This window comes from Gekko japonicus, unplaced genomic scaffold, assembly GCF_001447785.1.
Source record: "Gekko japonicus isolate JY-2015 unplaced genomic scaffold, Gekko_japonicus_V1.1 scaffold2720, whole genome shotgun sequence".
In the NCBI taxonomy this organism is placed as follows: domain Eukaryota; kingdom Metazoa; phylum Chordata; class Lepidosauria; order Squamata; family Gekkonidae; genus Gekko; species Gekko japonicus.
The window spans coordinates 172569-190277 of NW_015172090.1; positions in this window are offsets into that span (position 1 = coordinate 172569).

Sequence of the window (17709 nt, forward strand, 5' to 3'; positions counted from 1 at the left end):
AAAAGATTCTCCACTTTGTGAGTTCTTAGATGCCGTTGAAGATTGCTACTCTGACTGAATTTCTTTCCGCACTCTGAGCATTCAAAAGGCCTCTCCCCTTTGTGGGTTCTTAGATGCTGTTGAAGACTGCTACTCTGACTGAATCTCTTTCCACACTCTGAGCATTCAAAAGGCTTCTCCCCTGTGTGGATCGTAAGATGCCTTAGAAGATGTCCACTGCAACTGAATCTCTTCCCACACTCGGAGCATTCAAAAGGCTTCTCCCCTCTGTGGGTTCTTTGATGCCGTTGAAGAGAGCCACTGCAACTGAATCTCTTCCCACACTCTGAACATTCAAAAGGCTTCTCCCCTTTGTGGGTTCTTAGATGCCGGTGAAGAGTGCCACTGCAACTGAATCTCTTCCCACAGTCTGAGCATTCAAAAGGCTTCTCCGCTGTGTGGGTTGTTTGATGCCGTTGAAGACTATCACTGCAACTGACTCTCTTTCCACCCTCTGAGCATTCAAAAGGCTTCTCCGCTGTGTGGGTTGTTTGATGCCGTTGAAGACTATCACTGCAACTGACTCTCTTTCCACCCTCTGAGCATTCAAAAGGCTTCTCCGCTGTGTGGGTTGTTTGATGCCGTTGAAGACTATCACTGCAACTGACTCTCTTTCCACCCTCTGAGCATTCAAAAGGCTTCTCCGCTGTGTGGGTTGTTTGATGCCGTTGAAGACTATCACTGCAACTGACTCTCTTTCCACCCTCTGAGCATTCAAAAGGCTTCTCCGCTGTGTGGGTTGTTTGATGCCGTTGAAGACTATCACTGCAACTGACTCTCTTTCCACCCTCTGAGCATTCAAAAGGCTTCTCCGCTGTGTGGGTTGTTTGATGCCGTTGAAGACTATCACTGCAACTGACTCTCTTTCCACCCTCTGAGCATTCAAAAGGCTTCTCCGCTGTGTGGGTTGTTTGATGCCGTTGAAGACTATCACTGCAACTGACTCTCTTTCCACCCTCTGAGCATTCAAAAGGCCTCTCCCCTGTGTGTGTTCTTTGATGCCGTTGAAGACTATCACTGCAACTGACTCTCTTTCCACACTCTGAGCACTCAAAAGGCCTCTCCCTTTTGTGTGTTCTTTGATGCTGTTGAAGATTGCCACTCTGACTGAATCTCTTTCCACACTCTGAGCATTTAAAAGGCTTCTCCCTTATGTGGGTTCTTAGATGCAGTTGAAGATTGCCACTCTGACTGAATCTCTTTCCACACTCTGAGCATTCAAAAGGCTTCTCCCCTGTGTGGGTTCTTTGATGCGATTGCCACTCTGACTGAATCTCTTTCCACACTCTGAGCATTTAAAAGGCTTCTCCCTTATGTGGGTTCTTAGATGCAGTTGAAGATTGCCACTCTGACTGAATCTCTTTCCACACTCTGAGAATTGAAAAGGCTTCTCCCCTGTGTGGGTTCTTAGATGCTGCTGAAGTGTGCCACTGCAACTTAATCTCTTCCCACACTCTGAGCACTCAAAATTCTTCTCTCCTGTGTGGATTCTTTGGTGCACAAGCAGCTGTGATCTGTATCTGAAGTACTTTCTGCACCAGAAGCATTTACGTGCATTTACTATACTGTGCTTTGGAAAATGTATATTACCTTTTCCTCCTTCAGAGAACACCATTCCAGTCTCTGAGCAAATAAATAGCCTCTCTCCTGAAGAAATCCTTTGGTGTCGAACAAGGTCTGATTTCTCTAAGCATCTCTTGCCGCTATAAGGTTTGTCTCCTGTATGTGTTCTTTGATACCGAAAAAGTTCTGCTGTGCGAATCATGGTCTTTCCATACTCCAGCCATTCATGCGTTTTCTTTCCACTGTGTATTCGTAAATGGACCTTATACTGGGACTGATCTGAGAAGTTCATTCCACATACCAAGCACTTGCATGTTCCCTTCACTGTATGATTTACTTTGAGGAAATCCCCCCCTTGGCAAGGAATGGATTTACTCCTCTTCTTGACCATGTGGCTTCTTTTCTCCCTCGTAGGCCCTACTTGATATCTGAAGTTTCCTCTCAAGCCTTCATTCTTGACTTCACTTGGCGATTGAGGGTGTATTTCCTTATCCTCCTCATTCCTCTGATCATCACCTGCTGGAATAGAAAAGAGATCCTGTTAGACCCGTGCAAAGGGGTCTGATCTGCAACCGAATTTCCCTCTGTACTCTAAATATTTCAGTGGCTTCCTGCTTCTGTATGCTGAAGTGTACAATAATATACACTTTCAAAGTACATGAAGCCTCCTGCACAAGAGACGCTTGGTTTGGACTCTGACCATTTTATATGGCTCCTCACCTGTGTGACTTTTTGATGTGAAGTAAGGGCTCTTCTTCGACTGAAGCACTTTCTGCCATGCAAGCATTTATACAGTTTCTCTGCTAAGGGAATTTGTGTCTGCAAAATAACATTCGTTCTCTGACTGAAGGTCTTTGCAAAGGCCACACTTTCCTTTTCCCTGGAGTGGATTCTCTAGTTGGGATGGAGGTCTTTGCTCCTTCTTTTGATTGACATTTTTTCTTAGTCATGGAAATCCCCTTCGTGGCAAGGACTGGGCTTATCCCTCCTCTTACCTGCCTGGCCTCCCTCCAGCCTCTGTGGTCCATCTCCATAGTGTCCTTCGGCATCTTCATTCTTGACTTTTTCCAAAGAGAACCCCTGGACTTCCCCAGTTGTCTCCTCTACATCTGCTGCCGGAATCAAGAGAGAGTCTCAATCAGCCCTCATGCAAGAAGCCAAGGCACCAGTCAGGCACAGGCTCATAAAGGGGTGTGCAGTTCTTGTGTCAGATCTTCTTTCCTCCCAGACTGAGACGCTGGTCGCATCTGATCCCTGTCAGGCCTTCCCGTAGGGCTTTTTAAATATTCTGCCTCTCCCTCCTCTCTCCAGACTCCCGATATGTACTTTAAGGAAAAAAGCGGCAAAGGATCCTTCCCCCACTGTTCCCAGTTGACTTGTTGTACAGCTCTTTTGATTTTCTGCACTTGACCATTACCATACAAGAAGTTATTAAGATATCTGCTCCTTCAACTGCACTGAGAGTTTTCTTCTAGTTGTGAACAGAGTCAGGAGGAGGTGGTTTCCAGCCTCCCGAAAACACTTATTTTCTGGGGGAGGGAGGGGGAGCCAGGAGCTCACCAAGTGAACCCCACAGTTCAAAGGGAACCCCTCTCTGTTTTTTGGAAAAAATGCCAGGTCATAGGAGGACAGGTAGTGACCAAAGAGAAAATGAACCCTGCAGTGTAGGGCTACCTCTCTCAAGGTCAGAGCCATTTTCCTGCTATTTCTCAGCCGATCTCTGCATCTCAGCCGGGCCTGTCTATTGTCTAATGTGCAGCCGTGTCTGGATCATCCAGGCATTTCTGCCTTTCCTAACAACACAGAGTCAGCCTGTCTCTCTGGAAAAAAGGGTGTCTTATTGTCAGCAAGAGAGAGCCAGAAGACTGGTGTTCGGGCCTCACGGTCATTAACTTTTTACAGGAGAGTCAGGCCCTCTGGAAGCCCATCCCAGAGGAACATGCAGTGTCAAAAAGTCCACATGAGACTCCAGAAGAGTGTCCCATTCCATTCTCCCCAAACACCTGCAATATGCAGGGAACACACAGGAAGCGTGCAGATATGCACGTCTTCAGCATGACCAGGGTGATGTAATGTAAGTCCTGGAAAGTTAGTTTGGCAGAACTTTAGAGCAGCAGAGGGTTGTCATCGTTGTCATCCCTCTTTCCTGGGGACACGGGGAGATGGTGCCGGCCAGCCGTGGAGAAACCCAGGCATTGCAGTGCACTGACTGGACTGGTATACTTGGCTTTTCTGTGTGTGTGTTTCTGTGGCAGGCGCTTTCGTGCCTCAAGAGGGTGGAAGGGGCTTTGCCTTTGGGAAGGAGTTGGTTGCTTGCCTCTTGGGGAGACGGAAGGCGGCTACAGTGCTTTCTCTATCCTGTTGTGGCTCAAACAAACTGTGTTTCAACTGAGAACTGAAACTGTGTTTCAACTGAGAACCTGACTGTGTTTACTGGGCTGAAAGTTTCAGTGGGGATCCCCTTGAATAACACACGATCTGCCCTCTTGGGGTGAGGACTGATTCCCCTCTCCACAACAGAGGGTGCTGTGTGTTTTGGCTGAAGCCACTTAAACCTGGGTTTCAGTGTTAACTGGTGGGACTACCCGCTATAGGCCACCCCTGCAAGGTAGTACAGCTCCAAGGAAAGCACTCAGACCCCTCTCCACCTAACAGAAAGGCCTGAATCCATCAAAGGGACTGCTGTAGAAATGTTTTGATGTGCCTTTGGCCTCATCAAGCAGGGCGGTTCTTAGGTAACAACCTCCCCTCCCCCCCGTTTTCCTGGCATATCCAGTATTTGAGGACAGTGCAGCCCCTCAAGAGCCACAGCTGAGCTCAGCCTCAGAAGGCGCTTCCGTGTCTCCACATTCCAGGCCCCAGAAGGCTTCCCTTCCTCCCTATTCAGCGGCCTTGATCATTCTACCAAACCAAGAGTTGCTTAAAAGAGGAAAGTTCCTGTGGGTATCCCTTGCCCGTTCCCTTGACATAACTGTGAAGGATACTCACTTGCAGCCAGCTCTTTTGGGAAGGAAATAGTCTCTTGAGATCTTCCTGAGAAACTCTCCAGCCATTCTTCAGACACAAGGCCTTTGTCTGTCTCCATCACCATCTCTCTTACATTCCTGCCTTCTTTAGTGGGGGGGGGAGGAGGAAGGGGAAGAGAGAGAGAGATCATTCCTATGTGGGGAAGGAAAGAAGTCCAAGGAAGAGGAAAAATTCTCCTGGAAGGACGGAAACATGGTTGAGATGAATCCCAGAATCCTGACCACTATAAGGGGGATGGATCCTACACAGATCACAGTCAGAGCTGACGCCCATAACCTCATCTCAGGGAAGGGCATGTGTACAAATGAACACCCTGAGCTCTTTAGCGTTCCCTTTCAATGGCTGCAATTCGCACCTTTGGCACCTACGAAAGCTCCTTACCCAGAGAGGCCACACTCCCATAGGTCTCCAGCATGACGTCCCTGTAGAGAGCTCTTTGGCCAGGAGCCAGCAGGGCCCACTCCGCCTCGCTGAAATACACGGCCACCTCCTCAAACGAAAATGGTGCCTGAAAGAAGAAGCAGGTTCCCATGTCAGAGATCGTTCCAGACAGAGACCACACTCTCGACGGGGGCATTCTGGGAGGGCGCAGGAGGTAGAGTTTGCTGTGTGTAAAGGCAGTGGGGTTCAGAGCCTCCCTCTCCTCCGTCAGCAGGACCAAAAGTCTCCTTGAGAAAGCAGGGGGGACCTAAAGATCCCCCATTCTTCCCCCGTACCTGGACCAGTCGTGGAGCAGCTGTTTCCACTCCTCTGCAAAGACGAAGGCTTGACAACATCTCTTCACTGCCTGCAAGGGAGAAAAACCTGGAAGGATGAACGTTCACCTCAAGTTCCTATTTTGCTTGCTTCTTTGGATTCGGCTTCGCGCAGCCCTGTTCCCAGGGTTCTGAAACCTTGTCCTCTTTACATTCAGGAAAATCTGTAATGACTTTTAGTAAGGTGTGGGAGAGGTGGGAGAGAAGCACCAGGTACCCATGACCCTCGGGGTGTTATAAATGCTGCCCATGCTTCTGTGAGGTTTGAAATGTCCCCTGTGAACCCAGGAGCTCCAAAGGTTGCAGCATCCTTGCTGGATGAGACCAAAGGCCCTGGCATGCCATTCTCCTGCCTGCCTGGCCCTCCCACCTGTCCTGGAGTCTGGACTGGCAGGAGAAACAGAGGGGACTGGAAATCATGTTGCACGACACGTTGCCATCACATCCAAAACCCAGATGTGATGTTAGTGCATCAGCCAAGTCTCTGAAGACTTTGGGGTACTACTAATGTGTTTCCAGAGCATCTGCTGATGCTCTGACTTCACATCCAGGTTCTAGCCCAGATGAGACACTGACAGGGCTGACCCTGCTTAGTTTCTGAGATCTGATGAGACTGGGCTAACCTCGGCCATCCAGGTCTGGGGAACGTGGACATTCCAGTTATTCACCATGGCTAACAGCTGCACCCAGATTTCTCTGCCTTACCTCTTTTGAGCCACCATGAGACCCTCTAATGGAAAGAAGGTAAGATATGCATATTTTAATTCATGTAAATAAGAATGGAATGGCCTTCCATGATACTGTCTACTCCCCCTTAAGGTGGAGTGGCCATCACTACATCCTATGGTGCTATGTCCCAGAACTCAATTCCATGTCATCTGCAAAAGTATTTCCCTTCTCGCCTGTCCTGATCCTTATCCTCAACAACCTGACTAGGCAGCCCGATCCCTTCTGGGCAGGAGGCACCCTTACCACTTGACAGGGCATCTTGGGCATACTCTTGGGCGTGCACCCACTGACTTTCCTCTGACAGAGCTCCTTCTGCCTCAGAGAACTTCGCTTCCATCTTCACGGATCTTCCCCCCATCTGAAACAGCAGCAAGGGACACCAGCTTCAACCACAGGGACAAGAATCAGGGTCGGGTTTTCTTCCCAGCCTAGTGAAACGTCTAAAGGTAGAAATAGCTAAGAAAAGATGGGAACATAGACTGAGAAATTATACAAAAGAGACAAAAGGATCACTGATTCCTTTCAAGAAGAATCTTTCGAAGAAGAACCAATAGTTTTAGAAAGTGAAGGGAAGCTACACTGAGCGCAACCAGGAGAAACAAATCACCAGGAGTAGATGGGATATCAAGAGAACTAATCCAAGGCACAGAAAAGGAGTCCCTCAAAACCTTAACAAGAATATGCTAACAAATATGGAAAACAATACAATGGCCCACAGACTGAAAACACCTACACTCCAATTCCAAATAAAGGAAAAATCAATGACTGCAACTACTGGCACAATATCTTACAATGAAGACTGTTACCATGATTTCTGGTTTATGTGACACGCTAGTGGACGCGTCTCCTGGACCTTCCAGGGAAGCAGTCCGTGCGCCAGCAGTTGGGGGGGGGCAATTGTTCGCCGCCACCCCAGACCGTTTGTGAAAGGCTCCTAGCCATGGGGCTTCTGAAGGGTGGCCTCTTCGCCAGCGTGTTGCTGGGGAATTGAGGTGCTCTTCCGCCCCGATGGTCCTGCCGTTGCTGCGTCCGTAATGGAACCAGAGCCGCCGACCGGGACAAGCGTTGGAGATTGGGTGTATAAAACGTACCTTGAGCAAGGTCTTCGGACCACCAATGAACAGTGAGTCGAGTTACAGCGAAATGCCAGGAATTTAAAAGAAAGCCCCTCTGGGAACGACGAGACGAGTGGGGGAGGGGCCCCTCCCATACTCATAAATAGGACAGCGATTTGCCAAGGAGGGGCTGAAACGTAAGCGTTGAAATCTTTTAAAGAATCAACCAGAGCACCATTAAGCGTTTGGGCGAATTTCAGAGACTTTAGCAAGTTTTTGTAAAAGTAAACAATCCACAAACATGGCGTGGAAAAAACGGAGAAAGACAAACAAGTAAAAGTGAAACCACTGGGGAGCATGAGCCTGCTACCGGAAGATACCACTGAGTTTTCTAAACTGTTAGCGGACTCTTTGCGCCCTCTACTGGACCAGATGACGAATATCAAACAACAGCTGACAGCTTTAAACCAGAATCTTGCAGCTCAGCAGCTCCAATTCACTGAAACTACAAAAAAGACAGAGCCAACAGCTGAGAAAGTGAAGGAAATGGATGCCAAATCTAAAAAGGTTAAGAAAAAGGTTCAAATGCTGGAAAAGAAGGAAGCTTGAGATGAATTTCAACTTTTGCAGCTGCAAATGGAGAAAGCTAACCTAATCCTCCGGTTCCAAGGGGTCCCGGAAGCGAAAGAGGAGAATCTAAAGCAACTTTTGAGTGATGTGCTAGCTCCAGTTACAGATTTAAAAGTGGAATACCTTGTAAGCGAAATGGATGTGGTTTACAGAGCCTATTCCGTTTATATCAAGAAAAATAATCTGCCTGGGGAGATAGTGGTTAGATTCTCGAAGAGACATGTGAGGGATCAAATCCTGAAAGCAACTACAGGAACGCCCTTGAAAATTGGAGGCAACATCATCAGGATTCTAAAAGACATTCCGCTTGAAATAAGAAAGAAGAGGAAGAAGTATAAAGATTTGATTCTGTTTTTACAAACAAACAGCATTCCTTACAGATGGCTGACCCCCAAAGGCGTCATTTTCAAACTGCAGGATAAAAGAGAAAAAATTGACTCTGTTTCGAAAGTGCATGAGTTCCTGAGACTGCAACTGGGAGAGTCAGGTGACGATGGCAAAGAAGAAGAAGACAGCAAACTTAGTGATGAAATGGACTCTGCTACTTCTGACAAAGATTCTGCTTTCGTAAAGGGGGCAGCAGCCCCCAAACGAGAATATCAATTGAGGATTAGAAAAGACAAAACAAAATGAAGGCTGAAGAACTCTGAATTGTGCCTTAAAGTTTTTAACGATGCTCTTGTGATTACAGTTACATTAATGGTTTTAAAGATAAATAGTATAGTTTAATCGACCATTTTCAATGTAATCATCGCATTTTAGACTAACATTGATACAAGCTTTTGTAATGATCTCCTATGCTTGGGTTTTTAGTGGTTTTCTTTCCTTTCTCCCATAGTTGTAATTTCCCCCTCCCTTTTTTCGTTGTAGTTTATAGAAAAATGCAATAAAAAAATCCCCTTTGGGGGGCCCAAAAAAACAAAAACAAAAAAAACCCCTGTTACCATATATGGAACAAGAAATGCCAGATATTCAATCCGGATTCAGAAAAGGAAAATGCACTTGAGATCATATTAGAAATTTAGCTTGGTCATGGGAACATGCAAGAGATTTCAGAAGAAAAGCTATGGTTGGTTTTAAAAGAAATGGGTGTGCCTGTACTCTGGACAAGAGGCCACTGTCAGGACAGAATATGGAGAAACAGATTGGTTTCCACATCGACAAAGGTGTCAGACCACAATATATTTTATGTCCCTGTCTCTCCAATCCAGATGCAGAACATAACATAAGGAAAGCTGGATTAGATTTAGCTGAAGGTGGAGTGAATACTGGTGGAAGGAACAGTAACACTTGAGAAATGCAGATGACACCACATTACTGGCAGAAAATAGTGAAGGCTTGAAAAAACTACTAATGAAGAATAAAGCAGGAAGGGCCAAAGTCGGATTATCGCTGAACATCAAGAAGACAAAAGTAACGACTAGTGTGGAACTACACAAATTTAGGGTTCATGATGAAGAACTTGAAATGGTTCAAGCTCTTCTGTTCCTCGGCTCCATTGTTAAGCAAAAGGGAGACTGCAAAGAAGAAATCAGAAGGAGACTGGGAAGGAGAGCCAAGAAGGAGCTAGAATGTGTCACTGGTGTCCACGATCCAGTTCATTCCTGCCATAGTATTCCCCATTACTCTGTGAGGGTGTGAAAGTTGGACACTGAAGAAAGCTGGGATGGAGAAGGTTGATTCTTTTAAAATGTGGCCTTGGAGGAGAGTTTTTACAGATTTTATGGACCGCCAAAAAGACAAATCAGTGCGTTCTAGATAAAAATCAAACCTGAACTCTCCCTAGAAGGAAAAATTACTAAAATTAGGCTATCATACTTTGGTGACATTACGAGAAGACAAGAGTCACTAGAAAAGACAATAATGCTAGGAAAAGTTGAAGGCAGCAGGAAAAGAAGAAGACCAAACATGGGATGGATTGACTGAATCAAGGAAGCCTTGGCCCTCAGTTTGTAAAACCTGAGCAAGGGTGTAGGACGTTTTGGAGGACATTAATTTAAAGGGTCGCCCGCCATAAGTCAGAAGCAACTTGATGATGGTTGACATGCACACACACACACACACACACACACACAGAAATATCCAACAGGAAGCCTAAGGCTAAGGCCAATGCATGAACACTTCAGTCTTGCACGGATTAATCCCACATCTGAAACAGCAAAGGGACACAAATAAGGGAAGGAATGGAACCTGCTGAGGAGATGGATCCTGACTCTCACCTGCTCCGCCTGCCTCTTCTCCTCTGCCTGACTCAGGAGGAAACCTTCGGCCAGGGCCACCGCCTGGGAACTGGTCTCTGGTTCACATCCTCTGACCCAGCGTTGCATTTCCTGGGGCAAGGCGGCCAGGAACTGCTCCAGGATCACCAGGTCCAGGATCTGCTTCCTGGTGTTCCTCTCTGGCTTCAGCCAGTTTCTCTCCGGCTTCAGCCAGTGGGTGCAAAGTCCATGGAGCTGACTGCAAAATTCTCGGGGCCCATCGGCCTCGTGGTAACAGAACTGCCGGAAGCATTGGCTGCGTGCATCTGTAGTTATAGTGCCCTCAACCAAGATCTCTGACACAGCTCTCTCCCAGAATTTAACGCCACTCCCGGCTTGGATGGGAAGGGCATCTTTCCTCAATCTCTTGCCATTTCCAAGGCTTTCTGGGTCCTCCTCTTTCATCTCCTTCCCCTTTCCATTGGGTTGCCCCTGACTGTGGAAAGAGATTCACTGACTGTCTTTCTGGGTCCTCCTCTTCCATCTCCTTCCCCTTTCCATTGGGTTGCCCCTGACTGTGGAAAGAGATTCACTGACTGTGGAAAGAGAATATCACTGATTAAGAGTTGTTTTTTATACCCAGCTTTTCACTATCCAAAGGAGTCTCAGAGTGGCTTACTATCTCCTTCCCTTCTTTTCCCCACAACACACACCCTTTGAGGTAGTTGGGGTTGAGAGAGCTCTGAGAGAACTGCCCTTGAGAGAATAGCTCTCAGAGAACTTGTGACTCACCCAAAGTCACCCCACTGGCTGCATGTGGAGGAATGGGGATTCAAACCCAGTTCTCCAGATTAGAGTCTGCCACTCTTAACCACTACACCAAACTGGCTCAATGCTATACTGGACACAACTTTATGGCTGGAGAAGAAAGGTAATGCAGTTGCAAAAAAGGCTTTCTCCCAGCTCAGCCTAACTTAAAAATGGCCCCTATCCTTGATATAGCTGGCCACCAGGATCCATGCCGTGGTGACATCCAGAGACAAGACTAGATAAATGCACCGTAATTGGTCTCCCCACCAAACCAACTCAGAAACTCCAGGTGGTGCAGAACGCCAGGACTCGGCTGTTACTGGGAGCGAGATGGCACAGGCCTATTACCTCCATTTTGCAGTCCCTCCACTGTCTGGCCTGGATGTGTACCTTCTCTGTAATAGCCCCCAGGAATGGTCTGCCTGAGGGGGTCAGGAAGGCACCCACTCTCCTGGTTTTCCGCAAACTAAGCAACACTGAATTCTTCAAGAGGGTTTTTCTAAGGAAGCCATAGGGTAGCAGTGGAAAAAAGCATTCACAAAGTTACTTGCATACATCATTAGGGCATGTGGTCTAAGTTACTGTGTTTGGTTTGGTGGAAGTTGGATCCTACTATGCCATCGGTCTGGGTAAAAGTCGGATCTACATGAATCCTCATGAATTCATATGATTTTTACATTGAAACAAAATAAAACCACCATCATATTGTAGGCCATGTGTTAGTCTACAGGGGGCACCACAAAAATCAGGCATCCACAGATTCGTGGCACCACAACGACACAAAAACATGATTCCAAAGCACAGATCCTCATGACTTCATATGATTTTTACGCTGAAATGAAATAAAACCAACATCATACTGTAGACCATGGCTTAAAACAAGAGCCACATGTCTTAAGACATGGTCTGCAGTATGATGGTGGTTTTACTTCATTTCCGTGTAAAAATCATATGAAGTCATGAGGATCCGAGCTTTGGAATCATGTTTTTGCACTGTTGTGGTGCCACGAATCTGTGGATGCCTGATTTTTCTGGTGCCCCCTATAGACTAACACATGGCCTACAATATGATGGTGGTTTTATTTCTCTCAATGTAAAAATCATATGAATTCATGAGGATCCATGTAGATCCGACTTTTACCTTTTTCCCTATGCCATTTTGCAGCATTTCGTGGGTCATGTAAACATTTCTGCTTTCCTTCAACACTGTTTTTCAGATTTCTGATTGGTCTGGGAACCCAAATTCTGTTGCATAGTTTATTGAATGTATTGATTGGCTTGAGTCCCTATAATTACTGTAAATACGGTAAGTAAAATAATGTTAATAACGCCCCCCAACCCCGGGAAACTGCAGATGGGAGGAGCACTAGCTAAAAGGCGTGGTATTTGGGCATCCACTCGGCATGAAGGATTCCTCCCCTGTGATCATACCTGGCCCTCCTTCTTGGGCCTCCCTGACTGAGAATTTATTTTGATTTACAAAATTCAGATGCCGCCTTTCAGCCCCAGGCAAGGGCACCAGGTGGGCGAACAAATGAAAACACACATCCGAGAATTACGTTTCAAAACAATTTAACCCCTCCCCAAGACACACGATCGCCGATTTTCTGTCTTCCAAGCCTGAAATGACTTACTCGAGAGTAAAACCTTCCCAGGACCCGCTGCAAGGCCGCTCTGGACTGTGGCACCCCCGAAGCCCTCCCCGTTCTCGTTCCCCATCCGGAAGCTCCCCCCCCCCCGCTCGGCTTCTCTAGGAAACGGCTCTGCTGTTTTAACCCTCTCAGAGCTGCAGACTCATGAAAAATGCTTCCTGCCTTTTCCGCAGAGAGCGGCGCCCAGACCCCGCTGGACGGGTCAGAGGCCCACTGGGATTGCTCTGGAGTCACTCCGCACTGGGTTGCGCTCCCGGAGAACCGCAGGTTGTGCGGGCATCTCACAAGAAGGGCGGGGGTTAAATGAGAAGACGAGACAGGGAGAAGCGAACTGAAGCCAGCTGAGCTCAAGCTGAGCAATCCGAAGCATCAGAATCCTCTTTGGGCCTCTTCAGTGGGGCTTGCTCACTCCCAGCAAAGTGGCTTTTGGATTGCATTGGAAAGCAGCGTGCTTGTAACACCTTCCCTGTGCCTCAAAACATGGCTGTTCTCAGGCGTGGGGTGTCTGAGGAAAGGTACCCCTTCCCCCGATGTTGGCGCTTCTTTTGTGGGGCGGGACTCGCGGGGACCAGCACCTCTGGGGGGGGGGGGTCTGCCCAGTCCTGAGGGGAATTGGCATTTCTCTGTGAGTCCTGCCCTCCCCCTTTTAAAGCGGAAAAAATAAAGGGGGGGGGAGGATAAAGTACTTCTAGGCTGCAGTCACACACACTAAATAATCCATTTTCAATGCACTTTATAACTGGATTTTGCCAGTTCACACAGTAAAAATCCAGTTGGAAAGTGGATTGAAATTGGATTATTTAGTATGTGTGATCACCGCCCTAGTTTAGTTTTACCCCCCCCCCCATTTAAGATGAGAAGGATCTCCTTCATTTTCTCAAACTAAAGGTACTAGAGAGCAGCCATTACAACGTTAGTGGTGTAGGAGGTTCCCTTGGGATGGTGATCATTTCCACTGGCCCCTTTTGTAGTGGTTTAAAAGCTGAGCTCAGCTTAACTGGGACAAATGCTATGCACTGAAAAAGTGCCCTGGTCACTATAGGGCATGAGATAGGATAGTAAATCAAAATGCCTCTGAACAAAGAGAGTTGCTCCCCATTTATCCTTGGGGAACCATCTCCTGGTTGCTTGGGATTGTTAAGAACATAAGAGAAGCCAATGTTGGATCAGGCCAATGGCCCATCTAGTCCAACACTGTCACACACTGGCCAAAAATACCAGGTAAGCGTACCGGTGTGGCCCCCCCCCCCCCAGCACATCACTTGCCCCAGACTGAGAGTTCCTATCTATATCTTGTGGCTAATTCAATTCCCTCTTGAAGCTGCCGCCACCTGTGGCAGTGAATTCCATGAATTAATCACTCTTTGGGTGAAGAAGTGCTTCTTTTTACCTGTTCTTACCCGACTGCTCCGCAAGTGCCCACAAGTTCTTGTATTGTGAGAAAGGGAGAAAAGTATTTCTTTCTCTACCTCCTCTATCCCATGCATAATCTTATAAACCTCGATCATGTCACCCTTCAGTTGTTGTTTCTCAAAGAGTCCCAAGCGCTTTAACCTTTCTTTATAGGGAAAGTGTTCCAACCCTTTATCATTCTAGTTGCACTTTTTCCAATGCTATAATGACCAGAACTGTACACAGGTCTCTAAATGAGGTTGTACCATCGATTTATACAAAGGTGTTATGATATTGGCTGATTTGTTTTCAATTCCCTTCCTAATAATCCTGAGCATAGCGCTGACCTTTTTTATTGCAATCACACACTGTATCGACATTTTCATTGAGTTATCTACTACGACTCTAAAATCTCTTTCTTGGTCAATCTCTGCTAGATCGGATCCCATCAACGTGTATTTATAGTTAGGATTTTTGGCTCCGATGTGCATCACTTTGCACTTGGCCACACTGAACCCTATTTGCCACGTTGATGACCACTCGCCTATCCTCAACAGACCCCTTTGGAGTGCCTCACAATTCTCCCTGGTTCTTACCACCCGAAACAACTTCGTGTCATCTGCAAATTTAGCCACTTCACTGCTTACTCCCAACTCCAAATCATTAATGAACAAGTTAAAAAGCATCAGACCCAGTACTGATCCCTGTGGTACCCCACTGCTTACCACCCTCCACTGAGAAAATTGCCCATTTATACTCACTCTCTGTTTCCTATTAATTAGCCAGGTTTTGATCCACAAAGGGACTTGTCCTTTTATCCCGTAACTATTGAGCTTACTTTTGGGGCTTTGATGAGGAACTTTAACAAAAGCTTTCTGGAAGTCAAGGTAAACAACATCAGAACTCTCGGATGTATGCCATCTGGGCCTGGTGATTTATTAGTTTTTAAGTTGTCTGTCTTCTAGCTTGGCTCTGTCGTTTTCCGCATGGCTGCTTGTTGACCAGGCTTCAGGACCCGTATGTCAATTGCCACACTGCCACCGCCTGGCCGGAACATCCATTGCAGGGATTCTTTCGTAGCCGAGAAGTTATTTCACCTTTCCGAACCTCAACCAGGACGTCCGTCAGCTAACACCCTCCCACAAGGGAGATTGGCGTGCCCACCTCTCTAAGGAGTGGTTCCCATTTTATCTTCTCGCCGAAGCTTTCAAATCGCTGGATGGACGATGAGCTGGGGACAACAGGCTGGCTGCTCACACCAGTGCGGGGCTCGAACTAACACAGTTCAGATGTTAAGACAGTGGGATATGCCCACTGTGCCACCGCTTTCTCTATGAAGAAAGGTAAAAGTGCTTGCGGCTCTTTAGCTTGCAGAAACAACGGCTGAGGGGTGACATGATCGAGGTTTACAAGATTATGCATGGGATAGAGCAGGTAGAGAAATAAGTACTTTTCTCTCTTTCTCACAATACAAGAACTCATGGGCACTCTGTAAAATTGCTAAGCAGTCAGGTTAGAACAGATAAAAGGAAGTGCTTGTTCACCCAAAGAGTGATTAACACATGGAATTCACTGTTAGAGGAGGTGGTGGCGGCTACAAGCATGGACGGCTTCAAAAGGAAATTAGATAAGCATATGGAGCAGAGGTCCATCAGTAGCTATTAGCCACGAGGTATAGTTAGGAACTCTCAGTCTGGGGCAAGTGATGCTCTGTGTTCTTGGTGCTTGGGGGGGGCAACAGTGGGAGGGCTTCTAGTGTCCTGGCCCCACTGCTGGACCTCCTGATGGCATGTGGTATTTTTGGCCACTGCGTGACAGAGTGTTGGACTGAATGGGTCATTGGACTGATCCAGCATTGGCTTCTCTTATGTTCTTATGCTTTTCCTTTCTGTGTCCCTTTTCCTTTGAGGAGGTGGTTGTGTACTTCACTGAGATGGAGCGGGTCCCACTGGATCCAGGCCAAAGAGGTCTCCAAAGGGAAGTCATGTCGGAGAACTATGGGACTGTGGCCTCTCTGGTGGCAAAGCTGCAAACCGCTGATCCTGGGATGATGGATGAATCAAAATACTGAACAGCAATATGTTGTTTTGCTCCCTTCAGCCTTTACTTCTTCTTCTCTCTTTTACGCAGTTTGTAGGGACTTTTCGGGGCTCCTGCCCCCTGCTCAGACAAAGAGTCCTCGCCAGATGAACCAGTTTCCAGCTCGCCGCTGGACCTGCTGTCTTCTTTTTTCTTGTCCTCTGACCTTCCCAGCTGCTTTAGAAATTCTTGAGCTTTAAGAACAGAGTCAATCTTAACCTTCTTCTCTTTGATCTTAAATGTTACTCCTTCTGGAAATAGCCATTTGTATCCAATTGAATTTGTTTGGAGGAAGAGCAGAAGTTCTTTGTATTTCTTTCTGCGTTGCCTCACTTCAAATGGAATATCCTTTAGCATTCTGACAGCATTCTCCCCCACCTTCAGGGGTGTCACAGCCACTGCTTTCAGGATAGCATACCTGACGTGCCTTTTCGAGAATCTTACTACAATTTCCCCAGGCAGATTATTTTTCTTTATGTATCCTGAATATGACCTGTAGGCCACATCCATGTCGTTAAGTAACAATTCTGCCTTTATATCTGTTGCTGGAGCGAGTAGCTCACTCATCAGTGCTTTAAGATTCTCTCCTCTATTCTCTGGCACCCCTTGGAAGCGCAGGACCATGTTGGCCTTATCAGTTTGTACTTGCAGCATCTGATCTTCCATAGAAACAGTTTTCTTTTCCAATTTTTGCACTTTCTTCCTTACTTTCTGCGTTGTCTCAGCCATTTCCTTTACTTTCTCCACATCCTGCTTCATGACTTGAATCAAGTCTGATATTTGCGTTTGTTGAGCAGTGATGCTTGTTGTTACAACTGAAAGCTGATTTTACTGCGCTGTTATATTCGCTGTTAACACCGACATCTGCTCTTTAAAGGCATTGAGCTGTTCCAGTACAGGGCGCATGACCTCAGCCATTGCCTTGGTCGTCTCACTGGTTCTTTCCGGTCTCGGGGACTCTGGTTTTGTTTTTAAAAGTTTCTCTTTGTCTCTGTCCCTCTTCCCCACCATCTTTTCCCTGTTTGTTTACTTTTGTGAAAAAAATTTAAAGTCTCTGAATATGTGCTTGACTGTATAGCTCGACTGGGTGAGTACTTCTGGGCAATCGCACGTTTATTCTTCCGCTCCCCCCCCCTTCACTCAACGATTTATGCGCATGGGAGGCATCCCTCCCCCACCCGCTCCTGCCATTCCGCTGCGTAGGGTAGGGAGCATCTTTTCTTTTAAAAATCATTTCTCAGTTGACTCACGTTCATAATTGGTCTTCCGACCCCGCTACATTCATCATTTCTCACGCCCGATCTCCTGCGCTTGACCCGGTTAGCTTCACTTGTACCATTCGGTCTCTCGGCTGGACGAACCACTGGAGCAAGGAGGAGCCTCGATTCTCTGGCATTCAGCCATTGAAGAGGCTGCCCCCTCAAAGCTCCTTGGCCAGGGTCCCTTCGCCGGGCCCCTGGGGGGGGGTAACGAGCCTGCTCGCCCCTCCCTCCGCCGGAGCACGGAGACACCCCCGGGAGGTCCGGGAGGTGAGTCCGTGAGCGTGCCGCTATCAACCCAATCTTAGGTTTTTTTCATGCTGAGTTTCAAGCCAACTTTTGCCCTCTCCTGTTTCACTCTGAGCAAGAGGCTCTTTAGGTCCCCTTCCCTTTCTGCCATTAGAGTGGTATCGTCTGCATATCTGAGGTTGTTGATCTTTTCCCCAGCAATCTTAATTCTGGCTTGTGATTCATCCAGGCCAGCATTTCACATGATGTACTCTGCATATAAATTAAATAAG